We start from the raw sequence: 18423 nt of genomic DNA, 5'->3' as shown, positions 1-18423 counted from the left end.
CTACTTTACAGTTCCAGCTAGACCAGAGGGTGTACACTGGTACAGATCATAGCTGGAAACACAAGGAATCCAGGACAGATAAAACCCCTTATAACCAACAGTGAGAGTAGCCATACCAGGAGGGGAAGGAGAATGTGGGAGAAAAAAGGAGAACCAATCACAATGATCTACATATATCCCCCTCCTTGGTGGGCGGACATCAGAAAAGTGGGTGATGGGAGTCATTGGACAGTGTAATACATGAAAAAATAATTATAAATTATCAAGGTTTCATGAGGGAGGGAGGGAGGGAGGGAGGATAGGAGAGAGAGGGGAGAAAAATGAGCTGATACCAAGAGCTCAAGTAGAAAGAAAATGTTTTGAGAATGATGATGGTAACAAATGTACAAATGTGCTTGACACAATGTATGTATGTATGTATGTATGTATGTATGTATTGTGGTAAGACTTATACCAGCCCCCGATAAAATTATTTTTTAATAGAAGATATTCTCAATAATTTTTCTAAAGTGTCTAAAAATAAATAAATAAATAAATGGTTTTTAATTAAATCAAATCACATTAGATCCTGATTTCTCTCCTACTTGTCAATATTTTTAAAAAGTAATAATGTCCTACTGACCAAGTTAAAACCCCTATATCCCTTCTCCTAGCTTTGTTCCTCAAAGGTAATCATCCTTACAAAATTAATGTGTATATATGTGTGAAGGTTTTCATACTTTACTAAATAATATATGTTTCATTTTTTTAATTAATACATTTCAGTACTGCTTTTCATGTTTAGTTCTTTAATATACCTCCAGTTTGCTTTGTGTATGATTGAAAGTAGGAATCTAATCTTATTTATCCCTATTGCTGATTTTGAGTGCTCTCAAGCCACCTTCTCATAACTGCCCCCAAGTAACAACAGAGTACGTGGAGCACTGTTACAGATGAGATTGTGCCTCCTTAAAATATGTGCTGTAAATTCTAATCACCAGGCCTTTAGCAGTGGGTTGTCATTTTTATAAGGCAGAACAGTATATCTTGAATCAATCTCTGTTGCAATGTAAAAGAGATTAAACCAGAGAACAGAGTAGTTGGGAAAAGAATATGGAAATTTTCAAGAAAGCTGAAACACAAGTTAAAGGACACAAAGGTCTTCCTCTAGGGAAAATATTTAGTGAAAGGGCTACATGTAAATATGAACTTGGATAACGGGCTGGTGCGGTCACTAAGCAAGATCTTACAGGGGGCTGTGGTTTCTCTCTGATTCTTATAATAAAATACAAGAGAGAAGAGATGTCTTACAAGCTAAGGACACATGTCCTAGAATTTTCACAAGGATAAGCCCATACATACAAGTATGAGACTGAGCCTATGAAGGATGGACATAATCAGCTACCACTGCAGTTTAGACTGAAGGAGCCGTATCTACCACTTGGAGTTCTAAAGGCAGACAGCAGGTCAAATGAGCTACATCCATTATTCTCCAAGTAAAGAAAAGACCCATTCCTGGAGCAGCTGGGAAATCGACAGCAAAGGAATCAGGACCTTCTTTGTTCTCAAAGGGTGGGATGACGTCCGAGGTTTCACAGAGTCAGAACTTTACTCAGTTGTTTCTAAGATAAGAGGTTCCCTTTGATATATATGAGAAGGTGACACTCCCGCCCAAAGCCCATACTCAGAGAGAAGAACTGGGCATGCCACGTCCAAGGAGGTAGCGTTGCTTCACATATGAAGTAGGAGAATCAGCCACTCAAAGCCAAGCGAACAGGGTTGCCATGCTATTGGGCCTATAAGGTAGAGCTCAAGCCCAAGGCTGAAGGCCGTCCACCTAGGATCTAGATGAGGTGGACAGCACCCAGTGTCTGCAGGCAAGGCCCTCCCCAGATGGTCCCAGAGGACAGATAAGTCTACAGAGGTGTGGTGCTTACTCATGAGGCTGCTAACCATAAGATCTGCGGTTTGAAACCAGCAGCTGCCGTTCAGGAGAAAGACAGCTTTCTACTCCATGAAGAGTCACAGTGGAACTCAGAAACTCACAGGAGCAGTTCTAACCCATCCTATGGGGTCCTTGGCAGTGAGTGAGTGCTAACAGAAGTACCACATGTGAATGGCTTTAACAAGCAAAAATTGATTCTTTCACAATTTAAGAGACTAGAAGTTCAAATTCAGAGGGCCAGCTCTAGAGGAAGACTTTCTCTGTTGGTCTTAGGGCAAGTTCTTTCTTTCTTTTCAACATCTGTGGGCCCAGCATTCCTTGCAAAGATCCATGGGTCTTGATATCAATCTTTCCCTGGATTTCACAAGTGCTGTGATCCAAAGGTAGAATTGCACTCCTGGTACTGCTTCCATTTTGATATTGAGGTCATTCCTTGCCCTCTACTCTGTCCCCTGGTAAGATGAAAGGGTGATGCTCGCCGTACACCTGGGAAACACTCCTGTGACATCAGATCAGGGCTGTGGCCTGAGTAATGGTGTGGTGGCTCAGCATGGTCCCCTTCCAGCTGTTTGGCTGATCACATCAGACTACATAATGGGAGATGATTGCATCTTGACATAATTGCCAAAACATTGAAAATCATGACCCATCCAAATTGGCACATATTTGGGGGGACCCAATTAAATACATGCCAAGAGGTTTCTTTTCAAACCTTGCAAGCTAATGTAAGTTGTTCTTCTTGGTTTTAGATGTGCTTGGTGCCTCCTAACTAATTTCTCTCATATGTAATAAAATTGTCTACTTAGTGTCTGTTCTACCATTGTACTTTGGAATTAGGTAATTTGTATTCTATGTTTCAGAGTTAAAAAGGAATTTCATCCTAGAGTAGAATATAACTACAATTTCACCAATATTTGATTTAGATGATTTACAAAATGATATTTGGACTATGGTGTGGATTTAAGACAGGGGGGATGATATGATAGGGTCAATGTGTTTTGCCTGTACTAAGAACATGGTGTGTGAAATGGAATGTTATGGATTGAATTGTGTCCCCCAAAAATTGTAAACCCTAATTTCTATACTTGTAGTTATAATCTCATTTGGGAACAGTTGTCTTTTCTTTGTTAATGAGTGAGGATTAGTGCAGATTGTATGTTGGTTAATCTTTTTGAGACTGAAGATTAACAAGTGAACAGAAGGTAGCAGATGATACCAAGGCACATAAAGATCTCCAAGTAATCCGGAAGTAAAAGCTGAGAGACAAAGCTCTCCCTGCAAAGCTGACAGAGGGAAAGCTTCTTTGAATTCAGACTCCTAGGATTCAAACTGTGAGAAAAAGCAAAAAACGTTAACACTACTTGCGGTTATTTCTCTTACAGCAGCACCAGATAACTGACGATTATTTATTGTTCAGAAGAGATCATATTTCCCACTTATTGTAATAGTGCACCTTCTGTAACATTTAGTCCCGAGTACTTAAACTTTCTGTTGCTTTTGTGAAATGTTTCTCTTTTTTTGCCACGTTCGTTATCTTTCTGTGTATCAGACTATTTTTAATGACAATTATTGTTTAACAGACACCTTCCTGAACTATTTTCTTAGTTTGGTTCATGCACTTGAAGGTTTTCTTTTTAATATAAATAAGTTAGCATATATACTCAAGTATAAGCCTACCTGAATATCAGCCAAGGTACCTAATTTTTTTTTAAAAACATCTTTTTATTGGGGGCTCGTACAACTCTTATCACAATCCATACATACACCAATTGTGTCAAGCACATTCGCACATTTGTTGCCATCATCATTCTCAAAATATCTGCTTTCCAATTGAGCCCTTGGCATCAGCTCCTCATTTTTTTCCCTCCTTCCCCGTTCCCTGCTCTCTCATGAACACTTGATAATTTACGGGTCATTATTATTTTGTCATATCAGCTAATTTTACCTCAAAAACTGCATTTGAAATGTGCTGGGATAAAAAAGAAATGTGCTGGGAAACTCGGCTTATACATGAGTATATACAATACAATGTAGATACTTTATCTCAGCACCATTATGTTCCACTTGAAGTAATTACTGTCAATTACTTTTTTTCATGGTGTCTTCTTTCTTTGCATAATGAAAATGACAAATTCTTTATAATGCTTTGTCTGAGATTTTTTATTTTCAGTCTGATTGTATTGGCTATTTTTTCCAGACTAATACTCAAGAAAACGGTACATCTACACAGTGTGTAATGTACTGGAAATGTTTTAAATAGAAGTAGACATTGAATTTTATCCAATAATATTAGTTATTTATAACAATAATATTATTTTTCATTTGGACCAATTAATATGATGATTTATTTTATCAAGTTTTCAAAGAGCAGTATGTTTTATCCCCATGCAAACTCTACTCAGTAATATATAATGCTTTACATCTATCTAGTCTCTACAAAAGAGTGGATACTTGTCATTTTATCTAATGTTTCATCCTTATTGCATAATACAGTGCCTGCCATAAAATAAACACGCACAATAAATACTGAGTAAAAATAGGTGAGGTTAATTTTCTATTTTTATTTTTGCTTTGTCATTGTTATACTTTAATAGCATAGAACATTTGGTTTCCTAAAATAAATATGGAGACTTTCTTTTCTAACAACATTGAAAATATTGAAATAGCATAAGAAATACCTGTTTAATTGGTCTTTTAAAGAGTCAGCTTTAATCATGGTTGTTCAAGTCTACCTTTTACTTTCCTTATTGCATTAAGTTCTGTTTTTTGACTTATTCATCTCTTCTTTCCACTTTTTTTAGTTTATATTATTGTTCATTATCACCTGGAATTAGATGTTTAGCACATATAATTCAAGGTTTCTTTTTTTTTAAATCATTTTATTAGGGGCTCATACAACTCTTTTCACAATCTGTACATACGTCATTTGTGTCCAGAACATTCGTACATATGTTGCCATCATCATTCTCAAAACACCTGCTTTCTACTTGAGCCCTTGGTATTAGCTCCTCATTTTTTCCCTCCCTCCCTGCTCCCCCCTCCCCTGAACTCTTGATAATCTATAAATAATTATTATTTTATCATAACTTTACACCATCCGATGTCTTCCTCACCCAGTTCTCCACTGTCTGTCCTCCAGGAAGAAGGTTACATGTAGACCTTGTCATCTGTTTCCTCTTTCTCACACTCCCTACACCTTCCTGACATCACCACTCTCACCACTGTTCCTGAGGGGCTCATCTGTCCAGGATTCTCCATATTTCTAGTTCTTTTCCATGCCAGTGTACAACCTCTGGTCCAGCCAGATATATAAGGTAGAATTGGGATCATGGTAGTGGGGGCGGGGGGGGGGGGAAGCATTTAAGAACTAGAGGAAAATTATATATTTCATAGTTGCTACATTGCACTCTGACTGGCTCGTCTCCTCCCCACAGCCCTTCTGCAAGGGGGTGTCCAATTTCCCCCACATGGGCCCTGGGTCCCCACTCTGCACTCCCTCTCATTCACAGTGCTATAATTTTTTTTTTTTGTCTTTGATGCCTGATACCTGACCCCTTCGATGCTTTGTCATCTCACAGGCTGGTGGGTGTGCATTTTCCATGTGGGCTTTGTTGTTTTTCAGTTAGATGGCCCCTTGTTTATCTTCCAGCCTATGGGACCCCAGATTCTATATATTTTGACAACTGGGCACAGTCAGCTTTCTTCACCGCACTTGCCCATGCCCCCACTTTGTCTTCAGTGTTCGCGTTGGGGTAGGCTGGTGTGCTTCTTCCTTGTGGGCTTTGTTGTTTCTTAGTTAGATGGCTTCCTGATTGTCTTCAAGCCTTTAAGACCCCTGATGCTATATAATTTGATAGCCGGGCACCATCAGCTTTGTTCATCTTCAGGTCTGTAAGACTTCAGGTGCTCTATCTTTTGGTAGCCGGGCACCATCAGCTTTCTTCACCACCTTTGCCTGTGCAGCCATTGTCATCAGAGATCGTGCCAGGATGGTGAGCATCTCAGACTGCCAAATTGTTAGAACAAAGTGTACCTTTGTTGAGGGAGTACTTGAGCAGGGGCCCACTGTCTATCTGTTCCTTAAATTCTAAACCTATAAATATATGTACAGATCTATACCCCCCTCATTGTATATAAATATGTTTACATATTTTAATCATTTTATTGGTTGCTCATGCATCTCATCACAATGCATACATATATCATATATACGTCCATTGTGTCAAGCACATTTGTACAGTTGTTGCCATAATCTTTCTCAAAACATTTGCGTTCTGCTTGAGCCCTTCGTATCAGTTCCTCATTTTTCCCCTCCATCCCCACTCTCCCATCCCTCATGAACTCTTGATAATTTACAAATTATTATTTTGTCATCTCTTAGACTGTCTGATGTCTCCCTTCACCCAATTTTCTGTTGTCCATCCCCCATGGAGGAGGTTATATGTAGATCCTTGTAATTGGTTCCCCCTTTCTACCCAACCCTCCCTCCAACCTCCCGGTATTGTTACTCTAAACACTAAGTCCTGAAGGGATCATCTGTCCTGGATTCCCTGTGTTTCCAGTTTCTATCTGTACCAGTGTACATCTCTGGTCTAGTCAGATTTGTAAGGTAGACAAAGTTTCTTTCTTAATAAATGAGTTCATAGCTCTTAGTTTTCTTCTGAGGCCAATCTTTTTTATTTCTTTATTGATTTTAATCATTTTATTGGGGGCTCATGCAGCTCTTATCACAATCCATACATACATCCACTGTGCCAAGCAAATTTGTACATTTGTTGCCATCTTCATTCTCAAAACATTTTCTTTCTATTTAAGCCCTTGGTATCAGCACCTCATTTTTTCCATCACTTCCCGCTGCTTCTTCCCTCCCGAACCCTGGATAATTTATAAATTTTAATATTTTGTCATATCTTACACTGTCCAATGTCTCCCTTCACCTACTTTTCTGTTGTCTGTCCCCCAGGGAAGAGGTTTTATGTAGCTCATTGCAATCGGTTCCTCCTTTCTACCCCCATCTTCCCTCCACCCTCCAAGTATCACCACTGTCACTACTGGTCTTGGAGGGATCATCTGTCCTGGAATCCCTGTTTTTTCAGACCTTTCTGTACCAGTGTACATCCTCTGGTCAAGCCAGATTTGTAAGGAAGAATTAGGATCGTGATAGTTTGGGTGGGGTGGGGTGGGGGTAGGAGGAAGCATTTAAGAACTAGAGGAAAGTTGTATGATTTGTCATAGCTACACTGCATGCTGACTGGCTTGTCTCCTTCCTCCCTGTGACCTTTCTATAAGGGGATGTCCAGTTGTCTACAGATGGACTTTGGGTCCCCACTCCACACTCCCCCTCATTCACAATGATATGATATTTTGTTCTTTGATGCCTAATACCTGATCCCTTGACACCTCCTGATCACACCATGTGGGCTTTGTTGCTTCTCAGCTACATGGTCACTTGTTAACCTTCAAGCCTTTTAAGACCCCAGACGCTGTATCTTTTGGTAGCCGGCACCATCATCTTTCTTCACCACATTTGTTTATGCATCCATTTGTCTTCAGAGACAAGAAGGCAGTTTATTTGGAGACAAGCCTTTAAAGCCTCAGATGATATTAAATTAATTTTTCCCCATACATGGTTTCTTCTTCTTGTTATTGCTGTTGGTGTTTTCAATGTTAATCTTTTTCTCCTCTTTTTTTCTTAGCCTTTGATTGTCTACATTTCTCTATCATATTGACTTAGTATTTTTTAAATGTTTTATTAGGGGTTCATACAACTCTTATCACAATCCATACATGCATCAGTTTTGTAAAGCACATCTGTACATTCATTGCCCTTAAGTATTTTTTAACTCTTTTTTGACTAGCATTTATCTGGAATTTATTTTTAAGACAAAAGGAGTATTTGTCTTTTTTTGTCTTTTAATAGAGGAATAAAAATCACTACTATATTATATTATTTGCCACCTCTTAAATGTTATTTTGCATTTATTACTTTCTTGTATATTAACTACTTGGGAAATTTTGCATACTGTTTTAGTTTTTATTCACATACATATGTGCAGTATTTTTATTAACAAAATATAGAGAAAATTTCTGTTTCCTACAATAAAAAACAAGCTTTTCCCCATGCTTTAATTTTCTCTCACCTTTCTCTGTAACATAACCAATGTGGAACTGATAATAAATTTGTTTGTCAATTTATGTCAACAATTGGACTTAAAAACAAATTTTAGTTTGGGCTTAATGTTCTTTTTATGTGCTTATTTTTTCTTCCTTCACTTTTTCTATTTTTATACTGTATTTTAGTGTGACACTTAAAATATGTTTCTACATGACTCTCTTGTGAGAGATCTGCTATTTAAATCCTCGAGGTCCTACATCTTCCGTTATTGCTTTTCTTCTTGAGTTCAAGTAATGATCCAAGAAATTATACATAAGAGAAAACATTTTAAGATTGTTAATGTGTGGAAAAGGTCTACAATTTACCCTCTTGGTTGAGAATTGATCCTACTAGATGCCTAGATTCAAAATCAGCTCTTCTCACAATCTTTAATACTGACTCTTTTTTTCAGTGCTCCTAATTAAATTCCTGATAGGTCACTTGCTTCTTTTCTCTAGAATCCTTTAAGATTTCTTCACCTAGTGGTCTAAAATTTAAGACATATTTCTAGATGTCAGGTTTTGTTTTATGTTTATCTACTTTAAAAAGCATTGTTTTAAGGTGAAAGCTTACACAATAAACTAGATTTCCTTTTAACAATGTCTACACAAATTATTCGTTATTATTGGTTACATTTTTGACCGTGTATTATTCTTATTGATTACATTCTGGTTGTACCATTTCAAATACTCTAGATACCTTGATCTTTCACCTTCCTGTCTTCGACAGGGCTCCTCTAGAGAAGCAAAATTAATGAAGCTTATACATGTATATGTATACACACACATGTAGAGAGAGACATATCAGGAAAATGCCGGGAGGAGGGATAAATAAAGAAAATGGCTTACACAGTTGTAGAACCAGGCAACTTCAAATCCAGGCAGTTTTCCAAGTCCATGAGATAGATGTCATGCTCAAAGCTTCTCCTGATTTTTGTAACTGCAGAGGATGATGAACCAAAGATCATCAGGAAGACAAAGATTTGAGACTGCAGAATCCCAAGTCAGCATGTCAGATCTCAGGCCACTGACAACTCCCGAAATTGACAGGCAATATGACAGGTTATTGGCCCAAGTTCAAAGAGCTAGAGGTTTATGAGTCAAATATAGAATCCAGTTCTAGCAAGAATCAAGCAAGCAAGCTTTTCCACACCATTCACTTACACTGGCAGAATAGTACACACCCAAAGAAATGCCCTGCTGTGTGTTGTGTAAGGTTATTTAACTCCATCTAAATCTTATCCCATTATGGGATAGATAGTGGCAGAATAGTACAGAATAGTACACACCCAGAGAAATGCCCTGCTGTGTGTTGTGTCAGGTTATTTAACTCCATCCAAATCTTATCCCATTATGGAGGTTTACTAACAGTGATCACACCATGTTAAGGAAGGTTATGGGAGATACTGGTGTTAACTGCCAAACCAATGAGAATCCTGGCCCAACCAAAATGACACAAACGTTAACTGTCATGTGTCTAGACATCTTCATTTTAGAGTAATTTTCTAGAAGTTTTTCTTTTCCAGGTTTTCAAATTTTTCGTCGTATATCATTTTGATGGTGTTCTCTCCATTGGATTAATTGTAATGTCTCCAATTTAATTTGTTCATTGGGTTTTTGCTGTGTCTATATAATCTTAGGCTTTATATATATATCTTAATATATATATATATATCTTCGACTTTACAAGCATAATGTCTCCAGGTACTGGTCTCTCTTAATAATAAACCTGAGAAGAAGTCTCACCATCCTACCTTGTAAGGAGCATTTTTGCTGAACCTCCTCCAAAGCAGATGTTTGTTCTTTTGACAGTCTTTGGCACTTCCAGTATTCTCTACCAGTACCATAATTAACTTCATCAGTTCTTCCATGGTCTTCTTTATCACGGTCAACTTTTCCATATCTATGAGGCAATTGAAAGATACCCTAGTCCTCAAAGTGAGATCCTTGCTCTTCAGCACTTTAAGGGGATCTTGTGGGACAGATTTACCCAGTGCAATGCAGAGTTTTATCTCTTGACTGCTGCTTTCATGATGAGCATTGATAATGGATCCAAACAAGATAAAATCTTTGACATCTTCAGTCTTTTCTCAGTTTAGCATGATGACCGTTGGTTCACTGGTGACGATTTGGGTGTGCTTTATATTGAATTGAAATCCACACTGAGGGTCGCAGTCCTTGATGTTCATTATCAAGTGCTTCAAGTCTTCACTGTCAGCAAGCAAGCTTGCATTATTTGCATATCAAAGCATGTTAATAAGACTTCTTCTGATCTTGATGCCCTGTTCTTTGTATATTAAAGCTTCTCAAATTACTTGCTCAGCCCAAAGATTGAATAAATATTGTGAAAGGATCCAACCCTGAAGCATCTTTCCTGATTGTAAGCCATGTAATAGTCCCTGCTTTGGAGAAAGCCGTGGCCTTCTATTCCCATAAAGAGTTACAGTCTCAGAAACTCCCAAGGGCAATTCTTCCCTGTCCTGTGGGGTCACAGTGAGTTGGCATTGATGCCATAGCAGTGAGTAGCAGTGGTATTCCCTTATTCTGTTTGATTGACTGCCTCTTGATCCATGAGGAACTTACACACGAGCACAATTAAGGGTCCAGAATTCCCATTCTTCTCATTGTTAGTTGTGATCCACACAGTCAGTTTATCTGTGAGTTTGTCAACGTGTTGCTATTACGCAGGAAGCTGTGCCACTGGTAGTACAAATACCAGTAGGGTGATCAATGTGAACAGGTTTCAGAAGAGCTCTTCCAGACTAAGAACAAGCTATGAAGAAGGAATAGACTGCCCAATTCTTGTGAATTAACCACTGAAAACCTTTTGAATAGCAGCAGAACATTGTCGATAGCTGCCAATAGATCAATTCTGACTTATAATGACCCTGTGTACCATAGAACAAAACATTTTAGCTGTTATAGCATCCCACAATTATTTGAACCTATTGTTTCAGCCATGTGTCCATACCTTTCATTGATGGTGTTCCTCTTTTTACTCACCCTCTTCTATAGGATGAAGGATAGCGTCCTCCAGGGACTGGTCCCTCCTAATAACAGATTTTTACTGCCTTACAGTTACATGTTAAACATGGGATTTGTAATTGATGTGTTAATTTCCACTTTGGAGAAGAATTCTTAGTCAACATATTGTTGTTATTTGTTCTTTATTATTTTTTTCTAAACTATTTTATTAGGAGCTAATCCAGACATCATATCACTCCATAGATCAATTTCATCAAGCAGTATTGTTAAATTGCTACCACACTCAATTTCAAAAATTTTCCTTTCTTTGAACTCCTTGACCTCAGGTCCCTTTCCCCTACTTTCACCTCTCCCACTGTACCCACTAAGAATCCTTACTTATTCTAATTGTTTGCTCTATAAGTGCATCAATCCTTGGTTTCTTTTTAAAAAAATCATTTTATTAGGGGTTTATACTACTTATCACAATCCATACATACATCAATTGTGTAAGGCACATTTGTACATTCATTGCCCTCATCATTCTCAAGACATTTGCTCTCCCCTTAAGCCCCTGGCATCAGCTCCTCATATTTCCCCTCCCTCCCCAGTCCCCGCTGCCTCATGAACCCTAGATAATTTATAAGTTATTTTTTGTCATATTTTACACTGTCCCCCATCTCCCTTCACCCATTTTTATGTTTTCTGTCCCCCAGGGAGGAGGTTATATGTAGATCCTTGTAATTGTTACCCCCTTTCTAGCCCACCCTCCCGGTATCGCCGCTCTTAAACCACTGGTCCTAAAGGGAACATCCACCCTGGATTCCCTGTGTTTCCAGGTCCTGTCTGTACCACTGGACATCCTCTGGTCTAGCCAGATTTGTAAGGTAGAATTGGGATCATGATAGCGTGGGGAGGAAGCATTAAAGAACTATAGGAATGTTGTATGTTTCATCATTCCTACCCTGCACCCTGACTGACTCGTCTCCTCCCCGCAACCCGTCCATGGGGGGATGTCCAATTGCCTACAGATGGGCTTTAGGTCTCCACTCCGCACTCCCCCTCATTCGCAATGATAAGATTTTTTTGTTCTGATAATGCCTGATACCTGATCCCTTCGATACCTCATGATCGCACAGGCTGGTGTGCTTCTTCCAAGTGGACTTTGTTGCTTCTGAGCTAGATATCTGCTTGTTTACTTTCAAGTCTTTAAGACCCCAAACGCTGTATCTTTTGATAGCCGAGCACCATCAGCTTTCTTCGCCACATTTGTGTATGCACCCATTTGTCTTCAGCGATTGTATCAGGGAGGTGAGCACACAATGAAGTTATTTTTTTGTTCTTTGATGCCTGTTAATTGATCCCTTCAACACCATGTGATCATGCAGGCTGATGTGCCTCTTCCTTGTGGGCTTTTTTGCTTCTGAGCTAGATGACTGCTTGTTTATCTTCAAGCCTTTAAAACCCCAGATGCTCTATCTTTTGATAGCCGGGCACCACCAGCTTTCTTTACTACATTTGCTTATGCACCCACTTTGTTTTCAGCGATTGTGTGGGGAAGGTGAGTATCATGGTATGCCAATTTAATAGAACAAAGTATTCTTACATTGAGAGAGTACTTCAGTGGAGGCCCAATATCCATCTGATACCTTAATACTAAATCTATACATATATGCACATAGAACTATTTCCACATCCTCATATATAAATATATTTACATATGTACATGCCTTTTTTAGACCTCTATAAATGCCATTTACCTCCTAACTCTTTCCTCTATTTCCTTATACTTTCCTCTTGTCCCACTATCATGTTCAACCTTCATTAGGGTTTCAGTAATTCCTCTCTGTTAAATTACCCTTGGTCATGCCCTACCAGACCTCCTACACCCTCCAGATTTGGATCACTTGTTGTTCCTTTGTCCCTGGTTTTGTTACCACCACTACCTCTCCACCCACCTCCCCATCTCCCATATCCCCCCTCCCCAGAGCTGTCAGTTCCATTGTTTTATCCTCCAGATTATTCATCCAGCCTATTTTATTTAGACGGACCTGCGGAGATAACAACATGCACAAAAACAAGACAGAGCAAAACAAAGCAACAAAATAAAATGAAACAACCACAACAAGCCAATAACAAAAAATAAAAAAACGTAACAAGAAAGAAAAGCTTGTAGTTAGTTCAAGGACTGTTTCTTGGCCATTAGGAGTGTTTTCCATTCTAGTCTGTTGGAGCTCCAAGCCCTGGCCCCAAAGTCAATTTTTGGTATTACCTGGGGACTTCATTGCCCCTTGCTGTTCTGTTCCATGCCCTTGGTGTTTGCCTCAGTGTTATGGGATCAGATCTAGCAGAATCATCACTGTGTCTCCAGTGTTGTCCCCTGTAGAGCTATGGGTCAGTGAGGGGTGTCGTGTCTCATAGTGGGACCGGCCATGTGGTCTTCTCTGTGGACTGGCTCCTCAGAGCAGGAATATCATCGTCAATGCTTGGTGCAATCCTGGGTTTCATGGACCAAAAAAGAGACAAACACATAAAGGTTCAAAAAGGCTACCCCCAATGACAAAATAATCAGACACCCCATAATCTTTAGTTAACAGTTTAGTGACCAACCAGTGAAATATAGAAATTTGGGCAATAAGTGGAGGTTGTTTGGGGGGAGGGCTGTATTTTTTTGGTAGTATGGAATGTGATCATTTTGGGTAAGCATCTCATGGACATTTGAAGAAGGGTGTCCGTGTATGTTGTCTGTTATGTGCAAGGTTGTATATTTTATATTAATTCTTTCACTTACTCTGGGATACTTTAAATGTAAATGTCTATTGGAGAGAAGTTTTTTTCCCTAAAACAATGTATCTTCCACTCTATGTTCTTGAATTTCAAGCAACTGTTGTTTCATATATCAATGCTATATTATTTGTGGTACAGGAAGTTTCCAGGTTACAAACAAGAGCCATTTCTAACTGTGTCTGGAAGAATTTGTAGATTAGTTCGTCCACTACATGTATTTCTTATTTAGTCATACTTCAGTGCAAGAAAAGGCGTGCTGGTGGGTAGTGGTTTTACTTTAGGCTACTAAACTGCAAGGTCAGAGGTTCAAAACCGCCAGAAACTCAACAGGAGAATGCTGGGGCTCTCTACCTCCGTGAAGAATTAGTCTTAGAAACTCACGGGGCAGTTTCACCTGGTCCTGTAGGGTCTCTGTGAGTCAGTATTGACTAGATGGCAGTGAGTTTGGGTTTGGCTTTTAGTTCAAAGAAAAGCTCTGTTAAGTTTGTTTAAAGTGCACTTGAAGTGAAGGTGATTGTGTTGGAGAATTTGTTGTGAGTAGGGGTGAGGGTAGATTTACATAACATTAAAGCAAGACCTCAACAAGGCACTGCTGCTCAAAGATGACAACACCCACTCAGAATGGCAGCTGGCTGCTCTGTTTGGCACAGCCTGTCAGGAATCCAGTCTTGAACATCAGGCTCCCGAAAGGCTGCACTACACTTCTGAGTCTCGAATTCCAGGACTTTGATCCATCGTTGTTCTCATTGCTGTCCCTGTGATGAATCACTAAATTGTAAGACTCCCTGTCTCTTCTGTTTTGATTTATCCCATGACAGACCCAGTGTAAAGTCCTGCATTTAAAAGGCCCATAGGAGTTGTGTGTAAATTGGACAATCATAAGCCCTGGGTGACTTCTATAAAAGTTCATAAAGATGTTCATCGATGAGCACCCTTTGATGGTATTCTTCATTTTGCCTTACTTTCTAGGGGCCTCTCTTGGTGTTGCCACTCTGGCTTTTGGAGGTTTGCACTTGTGAGCTGTGCCTTCTGCCTCTTCCTTTCGTTTGAACCTGGGCTCAAAATTTTTTAAGGTGCAAGTGTTACAGGCAGCGTGGAATTAGATTCTGGATTATTGTTTTTTCAGCCAAGCCTGAGGGTCTTATGTTTTTGACAAAGAATTTGATGTCCTCACTGTGGGACAAAATACATTGTCTTATTTTATGCTATGTTCTACCCTTGTTAGGGAAAATATTTGTCTCTGCCTTCTATGCTTTATTTTAATTATTTCTTAACTCTTAATTCTAACTCTCATGTAGAAATTTGACATCATGTTTGAATTCTCATACTGATTCAGCCTTCAATGTCATGAATAAAATTATATGATAGTATACAGTGGAAATACATTTTACTTCCGCTGATTCTTATCTTTGACATACACATAGCTTTTTAAAAAATAATCACTTTAGACTTTATAGTATATTTCACATTATATAAATTGTGTTATTTTAACACATAAATTGATTTGAAACCGTGGTACCTGGAGAACAACTCAAATTTTTATTTCCATAAATGTTTCCCTATTTTTTAATTAATCATTTATTAAGGGGCTCTTACAAATCCTTTAACAGTCCATCATTCAGTTGTATTGAGCACACTTGTGCATATGTTGCCATCAACATTTCCAGATCATTTTCTTTTACTGAGCCCTTTGTACCAGCTGCTCTTTTTACTCCTCCTTCCACCACCCTCCCCCCTTGTGAATCCTTGATCGGTTATATTATTATTGTTATTTCATGTCTTACACTGTCTGTTGTCTCCCTTTACCCACATTTCTGTTTCTCGTCCCTTGGGGCTGGGCTATATCTACAACTGTGTGATGGGTACTCTCTTCCCTCCCACCCTGCTCCCACCATTTCCCTTCCCTCATGATATCTCTACTTCCACCACTGTTCCTGGGGGTTTTATCTGTCCAGAATTCCATGTGTCGAGAGCTCTTATCTGTACCAATGTGTGTATTCCAGTCTAGCCGGATTTGTAAGCTAGAACTGGGTCATGGTAGTGGAGGCAGGAAGCATTCAGGAACTGGAGGATTGATGTGTGCTTCATAGGTGCTATACTGCACTCTGGTTGAATCGTCCCTTCCTTGTGACCCTTCTGTTAAGGGAGATGTCCAATTGTCTACAGATGGGCTTTGGGTCTCCACTCCAACCCCCCTCTTTCATATCTATATATTTATTTGTTTGGATCTTTTACCTGATATCAGATCCTGTTGACACCTTGTGATCGCACAGGTTGGTGTGCTTCTTCCATGTGGGCTTCCCTGCATAAAATATTTTGATGCATTTCTTTAAGTTATATTTTCATGGTAGATGTGTGGGTGGTACTGTTCTAGAATCCTTCGTGACTATGAAATGTTTTGCATATTTGAAAATGAGTGCTAGAGGTAAGCTAGGTTTCGAATACTTGACTAGAAATCTTTTACTTTAAAAAATTAACCAAATATTTTTGTTTCCTTATATTGCTTAGGGCTATGTGAGACAATACTGATATATCAACCTGATGTTTTCTCATTTTTTTTATTTTATTTTTTGCAGAGACATATAAAAGTCCTCCCAACCCCACTTTATTCTTTAAACTCAAGTATCACCAGTGTATCCTGGACTTTTTGCTTTTTTATCAGTAAACTCTTTATATCAAAAAGTTCAGATTTTCTTTCATCTCTGGAAAATTCCCAACGTTTCTTCAATTATTCCTTCCCTTTCAGTGAGTAGCTTCTCCCCCTTCAAATTCTTATTTTATTAGCTCTCTAAAACTTGTCTTCTTTTAGTTCGTATTCTAGTAGAACTTCTTAACACATATTCTAAAATCACCTATTTTTCTACTTCCAACATTAATTAATTTTAATAAATGTGATTATCAGTTTTCCATCTGAAACCAGTATTTTCTGATTTTATATTTTCATAGTTGCAACTTTTTTGTATGTTAAGCACTCTTAGTTCTGTTACTTCAGAAACCATTTGTCTTCCCTTCTTCAACATTGCTCCTGAGTTCAATTTTCAGTTGTCAGTTAAAGTATTTATAGAACATTCAGTGCTATTGAGAATACAAAGTAAATGTAAGGTCTAGTTCAATGGACAGTACTCATCTTAGACATTTAGAAGAAACAGTAAGAGTCGATAGAAATTTCAAATCTTGACTCAAGTCTTAGAACTAGAAAATTCGATAAGATTGGGGTAAAGGGAAAAATATTCCTAGAATGAATACAGATCATGAATACGTGACCCTGTGAAACATTTTGTAGAACATTTTGTAGCTCTGCGGGAGAAAGGTGACTTCCAGCTCCCCTAAAGATACAGCCTTGGACACACACAGGAATGGCTCTGCTCTCCTGCTAGTCAAAAATCTCTTGAGGGATCCTCAGAAGGTTTTTGGAAAGGCCCATTACCTTTCTTTATTCTAATTAACTTTTGAATATATAGTTTGCATTTTTTCATATAGTCTGCATGTCTGAGGATTTATGACCTTGTAAGCCCTAGGAGGCTGTTGTATCCTGCAGGGTCGCTATGCATGAATGGTAGTGGGCTTACTCATAAATTGTTTAAAACATCCAGACTATAAAATTAGTATTTCCCAGAGTTGTTTTTAATGTTATATTTTGTTAAATCTATATTATCTGTAATTTTATCTTTTTCATTCACAATGCCTCTTATTATTCCTTTTCTTTATCAACCTTGCAAGAGACTGGTCTACATAATCTTTCTCTTCTACCCTTCTTTCTTTACATTTACTCTGTTTATCTTGTTCTTGATTATTGGTTGAAATATTTAATTGGTTTATTTTCTTAACCTTTTCCTTCAAATTTAATGAGTGCATTTTAAGCAGTCCTTTTTTAGTGTCTCAAGTAGTTGAGCCGGTTTGTTTGTTTAATCATGCAAATTAAGATATGCTTTATGTACAGTAGACTCACCTTACTTTTAGCATATACACACATTTGATTTACTCAGCAATATTCAATATATAGAAGCTCCATTACCCACACAATTTCCTTGGTCTCATTTGTTATCAAACTGCCTCCACAATCCCAGGCTGGCCCTAAAAGACAGTGATCGGTTTCTGTCCTTATAGTTTTGCCTTTTCTAGAATGCCATATAATCATTAAGTCACTTTTTGATTCTGATTTCTTATATCTGCCATAATGCGTTCAAGATTCATCCACATTGTTAGCATGTATCATTAGTGTATTGTGTTCAGAATTCTGCTCTCAATGATCCAGGTTCTTTGATACTTATTGAGACTTAGTTTCTCATCATTTTTGATAATCAATGTATGCTTGAAAGTAATTCTGTGGTTTGGGGTACAAGGTTCTATAATTGTTTTTAAAACTAGTTATGTGGTTTATTTAAGTTTTCTGTATACTTATTAAGAACCTGGTGGTGCTGTCAAATTTACTATGAAATGCTAGGTTGGTGGTTCAAACCTACCAACTTATCCTTGGGGAAAAGATGACGGTATTTACTCTCATAAAGATTTATAGCCTTAGAAACTGTTTATAGTCAAAATGAATCAAAATTACTTCAGTGAGTTTGACTTTGGAATATATTCTTAGTAATTTT

At 38.3% G+C, this 18423-nt stretch overlaps 1 protein-coding gene across 7 annotated transcripts in view; it reads left to right on the top strand.

Annotated features, from left to right (window-relative positions):
* Positions 1-18423, top strand: part of MBD5 (methyl-CpG binding domain protein 5) — a 457957-nt gene that overhangs the window by 232721 nt on the left and 206813 nt on the right. The window lies entirely within an intron of this gene.

The sequence above is a fragment of the Tenrec ecaudatus genome, chromosome 13 (genome assembly GCF_050624435.1).
Source record: "Tenrec ecaudatus isolate mTenEca1 chromosome 13, mTenEca1.hap1, whole genome shotgun sequence".
In the NCBI taxonomy this organism is placed as follows: Eukaryota; Metazoa; Chordata; class Mammalia; order Afrosoricida; family Tenrecidae; genus Tenrec; species Tenrec ecaudatus.
This window is presented reverse-complemented; position numbering and strand designations above follow the sequence as displayed.